This window comes from Procambarus clarkii, chromosome 64 (genome assembly GCF_040958095.1).
Source record: "Procambarus clarkii isolate CNS0578487 chromosome 64, FALCON_Pclarkii_2.0, whole genome shotgun sequence".
NCBI lineage: Eukaryota > Metazoa > Arthropoda > Malacostraca > Decapoda > Cambaridae > Procambarus > Procambarus clarkii.
The window spans coordinates 15,264,990-15,273,425 of record NC_091213.1 but is presented as its reverse complement, the minus strand read 5'-3'; the positions used below and the strand labels follow the sequence as shown (position 1 = coordinate 15,273,425).

Here is an 8,436-nt window from a genome sequence, read left to right as displayed (position 1 = left end):
CTTTATACACTGCACATGCACAACCTGTTCTACCAGTGCCTAACTGCACAGAGCCATCAGTAAAGGCATAGGATTCAGTCGGTTTGAGAATTTGAAGATGACTGTCAATAGCTTCTAATGTTATAACGGATTGAGGGAACAGTCAGAATTGTTTAGAATGGATCTCAATTTAATTTGAATAGAGCTGGGGGGACCATTATTTTTCAAAGTTTTGGCGCAAAACATAGTACTAAGTAGAACTATTCTTTCGTAAATGGAAGGTAAGTTTAGTTCCTTTCTCATGTTAACAATTCTGACAGTTCTAGGACAACCCAGGATGATGCGCATGGCATCATTCTGTACTACATCTAGGCCTTGTAATTGTTTAGGAGAAAAATTAAGAAGATGCAAGGCATAATAATCAACAACAGATCGTATAAAGGCAATATAAAAACTACGAGCATATTTTATGTTAATGCCAAATCCTTTGCCAACAAGAGTTCTGAGAGGTTTAAAATCAGTTGCGAGTCGTGTGGAAGCAGTTTTCATTTATAAACAGCTGGGAGTTGTTTATGAGGACGGGCCGAATAAAAAAAAAATGGGTTACTGTTGTATTAAGGAGAGATGTGCAGCCTGAACCATAATACTGGGTAAACGCTTGCTCAGCATCTGACAACACTGCCTTGTAGCTTGATGTAGGCTCAGCTGAAATTGAAACAAGTTTATTGAGGTAAAATCTCACCCCGTTCAGTACAACGTGTTCATAAATATATAGACATAAGGCGCTCAGCTTGTGGAGGGAAAGCACAGCTTGTGTGGACACATCTGGGGGGGGGGGGGGGGGGGAGTCAGTGTCGGGGCGAGGACTGTAAAGATACAGCTTATGTAGGACACATTGTGAGACACAGATTGTGGGGGGGGGGGGGGGACACAGCTTGTGGGGGGATACAGTGTTCCCTGTCCTCCCTGCCCCTTTCTCTTCCCCCACCTCCCACAGCTCTACATCTGAGGTCTCACGCAGTATGGAGAGGGAAGCCCCACCAGTGCCCCCTCGAGAGTTACCACTGAGGTCATCCTTGAGCCGGATTTCGAGGTTAAGGCGGAGGCGTGTAATCCTAGAGAGCTATAAACATCGTCGCGACTACAACCATCCGTCTCTACCACCATTTGTCACCCGTTGGAACCGCCATCCGAAACCTCTCACAACAATCACTCTCATCCCCACTAACCATCACCACCACCTACCATCACTACACCACTTCCCTCTTGCCTTCAACAACACCCACCTGCACATTCACTGCACGATACCAAAATATGTCACCAACAACCAGCCAGGGTGGGGGCATCCGGACATCGTTCCCTCAGGTTCCTTCAGTCCTCTTTCGGGCACACAATATTAATGGGAACCTGGATGCAAAGCGATTAGTGGGTCGTATTCAAGGTAACCTGATGCTAAATAACCAGTACTTGGCTCCAGGCCCGGCCCACCAGCTTCTCCACCGGTAACTAAACCACACACACATCAGAAGATGAGGAGACGACGTTTCGGTCCGTCCTGAACCATTATCAAGTAGATTGTGATGGGAGCAAGTTCGCAAACAAGCGGGCACGAGTGACTAACCCCCCCCCCTTCCCCCTCCTCTTCCAGCAATGGAAATGCAGCTGCACATGTACAACTCCTCGGGATAAAGAAAAGCGGCCCAGTTGTGATGAGTAACACCTAATATATACAAATGCTACTATTATTACAAATAAAAGGATTGAGTTATAGGAAAGAGGGACAGAACTTGACATGATCGCGATAATGATAATCAAACTGACAAGCCTAACAGAAAATGATCTTCCCACGAGGATAACAAGTAATAAGGAGAGATATGGGGACCAGAAGGGGGGGGGGGTGCTGTGGCCCTGTTGCAAGAGAAAACCAATCAGCATGAGCACATACTGTATTTGAAACAGCAACACTGGGCGACATGAAAATTAGCGAGAGTTGCGATTTACTATTCCTCCCCCCCCCCACCAAACAGCATAACCCCTAGGGAGGACGACAACTGCATCTGGAACTGCCTGAAGGTAATGGAAAATGCAGCCACAGTGGCAAGGGATCCTAGCGCTAAAATTCTAATACTTGAGGCTTTTAACCGCAGAGAAATAGACTGGATAAATGAGGTAACGAGTCGTGGAAAGCAAAACTGGTAGACATGGCAGACAAACGTTTCTTAAAGCAGCATATTACAGACCCAACAAGAGTAAGAGGAGAAGACTTACCAGCAACACTAGACCGGGTTCTTTTCCAAAATTATGCAATGTTGAAAAATGGTGAATGTGGTGCCTCTGAGCTAGCGACCACTGCATTATCTTACTGGCGCTGAAGGAGTTGGTTGGAGAAAGAAACCTGTTGAAGAAGATTAGAGATTACAGACACAGGGACTACAGTAAGATGAGGGGGCTTTCTGCGTGAAACGCACCACGTATTATATACAGTCACTATGTAACACCAGAAACACTGCCACGGCGCATGTTTTCACTCCTCTATGATAACATTCCCCGCCACTGACACAAGGACGAACGCGAAGCTTTTAAATGTTTGCCGCGCGTTACCAGTCCGACACTCTGCGGAAGAGCTATAAATATAAACAGACTTAACAAAATCTATCAAGATAGGAAAATTTCCAGAGATTTATTGTGACGTGAACCCCTGGTGGTGTGCGCGGGTACCTTGGTCACGCTCCTTACTGGCCTGTATTACCTACTTGTACCTTTCCCCGACCTTGTCTTTACCTACCAGGTCTGGTATATATACATTTATTAAAAAAACAGGTCGGGGAAAGGCACAAGTAGGTAATACAGACCAGTAAGGCGCGCGTGACCAAGGTACCCACACACACCACCAGGGGTTCACGTCACAATAAATCTCTGGAAATTTTCCTATCTTGATAGATTCTTTTGGCTCTATTTATATCCACCTCAGCCATTCTCCCGCCTCATGGACTGGTAACATGCGGTCCCACTGAAAAGCTTTTCATTCGGCCTTGTGTCAATTGCGGGGAATGTTATCATTGAGGAGTGAAAACATGCGCCGTGGCAGTGTTTCTGGTGTTACATAGTGACCGTATATAATACGTGGTGCGTGAGAGTGGTCCAGGAAGAACACAACATTGCGTTTCTCTACAAGTTTTCCCAGGTTAGTTACTTGACGAGCTCACAGTGGGATCCACCAACACTGCCCTGGCTCTCTGAGCACCCCACCAACACTGCCCTGGCTCTCTGAGCACCCCACCAACACTGCCCTGGCTCTCTGAGCACCCCACCAACACTGCCCTGGCTCTCTGAGCACCCCACCAACACTGCCCTGGCTCTCTGAGCACCCCACCAACACTGCCCTGGCTCTCTGAGCACCCCACCAACACTGCCCTGGCTCTCTGAGCACCCCACCAACACTGCCCTGGCTCTCTGAGCACCCCACCAACACTGCCCTGGCTCTCTGAGCACCCCACCAACACTGCCCTGGCTCTCTGAGCACCCCACCAACACTGCCCTGGCTCTCTGAGCACCCCACCAACACTGCCCTGGCTCTCTGAGCACCCCACCAACACTGCCCTGGCTCTCTGAGCACCCCACCAACACTGCCCTGGCTCTCGGAGCATCCCACCAACACTGCCCTGGCTCTCGGAGCACCCCACCAACACTGCCCTGGCTCTCGGAGCACCCCACCAACACTGCCCTGGCTCTCGGAGCACCCCACCAACACTGCCCTGGCTCTCGGAGCACCCCACCAACACTGCCCTGGCTCTCGGAGCACCCCACCAACACTGCCCTGGCTCTCGGAGCACCCCACCAACACTGCCCTGGCTCTCGGAGCACCCCACCAACACTGCCCTGGCTCTCGGAGCACCCCACCAACACTGCCCTGGCTCTCGGAGCACCCCACCAACACTGCCCTGGCTCTCGGAGCACCCCACCAACACTGCCCTGGCTCTCGGAGCACCCCACCAACACTGCCCTGGCTCTCGGAGCACCCCACCAACACTGCCCTGGCTCTCGGAGCACCCCACCAACACTGCTCTGGCTCTCGGAGCACCCCACCAACACTGCTCTGGCTCTCGGAGCACCCCACCAACACTGTTCTGGGGAGGTGAATAAATCGTAATATTTGTACATCATGCTGTGCCTTATTTATCTTTATAGCCAGAGTGAGTGAGCGAATGTTAAGAGATAAACACAAACACAAACCTGTATCTTGACCGCTAGAAGACTCCCTCCTTCCCCGCCAGTCGTGTACCGACCAGCATTTTTCTAGTTTCACAAACACGTCGCTCCAGTAATAAAATCCAGCCTACTCCCCGATATCCAAACTGTCCGTTGCAGTTATAAATCCCAGTCGGCTCTTAAGGGGCCATCTGGGTGGTCTTGGAAAAGTTGTTCAATGTCAACCAATATTTTTTGACTAGTTGTATATGAAAAGTGCTGAAATTGTCCCAAGTTTCAGTACTGCAGCGTAAATTGAAAGGGAGATTTTATTTTTTATTTTTTCAACGTTTTTTTTTTACACATTTTCAAGTCTACACTTCAGAACACACGTTTCAGATATAATTATTCTGTGACACTTTTCTTACACATTAGCATATAATAAATAATTACGTGATTGAGAATTTCCAAAACATCTTTAGTTTTCCTAATACAAATGTTCAAAGTTCCCTCCAAAAATTATGCAAATATGGCGTTAGTGTCAGTCATATTTCCGTACCACGTCATAAATCGGTTTAACAAGGCAAACTGGCAAGTGTTTTCACTGCCAATTTTATAATGTCGATAACGCCATGGAGGCTGTTGTTTTCTGAACAAAGTTCACAGGTACACTGGGTCAATATGGTGGTGGTGGTGGTAGTTAAACTGATGGTTGGTAGTAATCTTGACACCTGCCACAGGAATGGGTTAGATGTTTGGGTCTAGTCCAATCAAATGCGACGGTTTTAAGGCCGTCAGTTCCCACTGACCAATCGCCAACAACTTTTCAAAATAACAGTTCAGAATAAACCAGCAGTTATACTTTAGGCCTAACATAAGAGCATTATATTAATGTGTTTATACACCAAGATGTGTATACTTGTGTGTATGTATATATATATATGTATATATAAATAATATATATATATATATATATAATATATATAAATTTATTTTCTTTTGCCTAAGCCTCTCAACCAAAGGGGTGTTAATAATGACTTCATAACAGCTTCATGGCCAACTAGCAGTTAGTATACTATACTACAGAACATTATCCAGGAGTGAAGTAAATTGTTTATACACATATCGTTGTCTGTAATTTGTTGTTTATCTTTACTGAGTATTTAGTAATGCAACTTTCTTTTTTACCTAACTCAATACAACTAAGAGCGCTTGTTTGGACCAATTACGTGTGTAGTAAACATATTGATACATAACACAAGCCTCTACAAGTTCTCAAACTAGTAGAAATGTAGGCTGCCTACTACTATATGACACACGATATAGTGTTATTTTTATGTATCTGCAACAATGCGATGACTTGACAAGCCGTCGGCTTCCTGTCCAGGCCGAAGTCACTAGGGAAATGTGGCCCCTCGGGTAATTTCAGGTTATTAAACTGCTTGTACATGATGCCAGAACAGGGAGAACCTCGGTCTTTTTTTTATTTTTTTTTTCATTGTTTTCAAATTTAAGCTATTTATTTTTTTTAATTTTATTGTATTTTTTTATTTTTTTTTCTCTCTCTCTTCAGCCTGCAGGTTGGCCGGCGACGCTAGAGCAGCAAACTGTGAGTGTTCGAATCCCTCTCGTGACGCCTCCCTCGTGACGCCTCCCTCGTGACGCCTCCCTCGTGACGCCTCCCTCGTGACACCTCCCTCGTGACACCTCCCTCGTGACACCTCCCTCGTGACACCTCCCTCGTGACACCTCCCTCGTGACACCTCCCTTGTGTTCATCCACTGACAACAAATATCATATTACCCCAAAGGTCAAATTAACAGACTTTGGACCACCTTAATCTTGCCCACGTGATGAGGAGAGTTGAAGTATCTATGAATTATTCTTGTAATTAAATATACCAGGAATGGTTTTGGAGAATGCAGCTGAGTGTAGGAATCTGTGCGAAGAGAATGGAAGGGAGGATAAAAGGGAGGGAGACATAATGAGAGGAAAGGGAAGGGAACAGGAAGGGGACAGAGACCCGGGCACTGACGGGTACCCCACCTCAGACTATTCAGGTACATAGAAGATTACCTTAGGAGTGAGATGGGAAGCGGGCAGAGGGTAATAGATTGATGAGTTGACTAGTGGGAGAGAGAGAGTGCCGGGGACTTAACCTGCTGCTTGTCTATTGGTCAGCAGTTTAAGAGGCTAAGTACTGATCAGGCATCACATTACCAAGCCTTAAGATGTACGAGTTGTTTGTACACAAATACACCTTGCTGTTGAGCACAATGCCCATCAACCTGTGAAGAGCTTTTTAAGCCAACCACACAACCCGTCTTCTCAACGCGCCTCACATTGTATAGTCCCCCTAACGTACATAATATAGGGAAGTACCGGCTCATAAATATCCACGTTTTCTTTGGGTAGGTTGGTTAAGTAGGTAGGTTGGGTCGTGCGTTTGAGTATCCCATATTTTGTATGTTGTAAATCCACCCCGTCCTCCAAAAATTATTATTATTAACATCTTTATTGACAAAATTAATTACAATTTTGCCTAATCTGAGGATTTTGATAGTCTTATTAAATTGAGGTTAATGCTAGTATTCACTGTCACGCAGGACAGAGGGTCATACATAAGACAATAGGTCTAAACTGTAGGCTGAAGCACATATATATCATGGTTACAATCAATGTTTTAATGTGTGGATATGTGAAAACAACTTTCTATTGTGCACTGCCACACAAGGGCAGGGATGGGTTCATAAGTGATACAGCTTAGAATATAAATGAAAATTGTTCTTCATTCTTTAAAATGGACAAGCAAATTTTGGGTCAATTGTTAGGATGTCGTCCAGAACACCTGAGTCAATAAAATAGTTACACAGTAGGTGGTACAATAGGCCAGGAGGTCTAAAGTCCTTTACGGTTTCACATTCATCAATATAGTGTTCTAGTGAATGCATTAAAGGTTTATCACAGAGTTTACAATCTGAATATTCTGGTAGTGGCTCAGCCTCACTAACCTGCCAGATGTGTCTATAGCCAAGGCGAATTCGCGCAATTACTACATCACATTGCCTGGTCCGATTACTGTGCTGACCATACAAATACCTATTATTACAGTAAGGAGACAAATAAGTGCAGTTATGTACTATTCATAGCAGTTAGAAATTGTACTTATCACTTAGTATTAAATCGTACTGTCAAATATATTGTGAATATTTGAGTTTACCTGAAAAACTGAATAGAAAACCACAACTTCACCTAACCGTCTTAGATTTTAAAGATAAAAATTTTATTGCTTCTAAATTACAATTAGTACTTAACCTACAGCTATATTGATATTACAGTTTTATAAAACTAATAAAACAAAACTAAAATATATCAATAAATTGTGAAAAAACTCAGGATATTTTAAAATTTTGTATAAAATCTATATTGTTTAATAAACCTGAAAAAGAAATTCCTGATATTTAAAACTTGTGTATAGCAACTTGAAATTGAAAACTTCATCCCAAAATTCTAAGTGTCGTAACAGAAAAAAGGAGAATTAAATCGGGGAGGGAGTTGGGTAAATGTAACGGCCCCATAAGTGCAATTGTGCACTGTTTGGCAGTAAGAAAATGTACTTATTACACTTAGTATTAAATCGTACTGTCAATTCGGAGGATGGGTTGCGTAAATCAGGAGAACGGCCCGTTCTCCAGCATCAGAAGTGCTCCTTAGCCACCGAGCAAGTATACCATATTCTAGTCATAAGACTAAAGTAAACTCTCAGTGAAAAGAATTATAATTGAGAACCGATTTTGCATGTGTAGGGGCCCATAGCCTCGGAGAAGAAAATAAAGAGTACTCGGAGAAGACCTTGTGGATCCTCACTGAACACTGATATTTTCTTCTCCTACCACCCCTATTCTTTTTCTATGTACTGTATGTGTATCTCACTTTATTTTAAAATTTCATTAAACAAAAAAAGGGTTACAACATTAGTTACGTGCAATGTTGCATGCTCCTCTACTCCACCAGTGTTGGGGAGGAGTGGAGTAACTTGGACGTGATCTGGAAATGATAATCTGGATCTGGTATGATTCTCACTAGATAAACGTCGACGTGTTGAACAGTGATTATCTGATAGGAAATTGACAAAGCTGAAAGGTCTGCTGCCTCTCTGATCTTCCGACTCCCATTGTCAAGCCATTCAGCTTCTCTGATCTTTCAGCTCTCATCAGGCCCTGTGGCCTCTCTGATCTCCCAGCTCTCATAAAGACTCCCAGCGCCTCT

The 8,436-nt window shown here is 44.3% G+C and overlaps 1 long non-coding RNA gene across 2 annotated transcripts; it reads right to left on the bottom strand.

Annotated features, from left to right (window-relative positions):
• Positions 1–474: 474 nt before the first annotated feature.
• Positions 475–4,855, bottom strand: LOC123769096 (uncharacterized). 2 transcript variants are annotated; one of them, XR_006774197.2, is made up of 3 exons: positions 4,213–4,855; positions 2,248–2,374; positions 475–684 (listed from the first exon to the last, which is right to left on the bottom strand). It is a non-coding gene; the product is annotated as an uncharacterized lncRNA (long non-coding RNA). The 2 variants fall into 2 exon arrangements; XR_011223677.1 differs by lacking the exon at positions 4,213–4,855 and having other exon boundaries at positions 2,248–2,578.
• Positions 4,856–8,436: the final 3,581 nt, after the last annotated feature.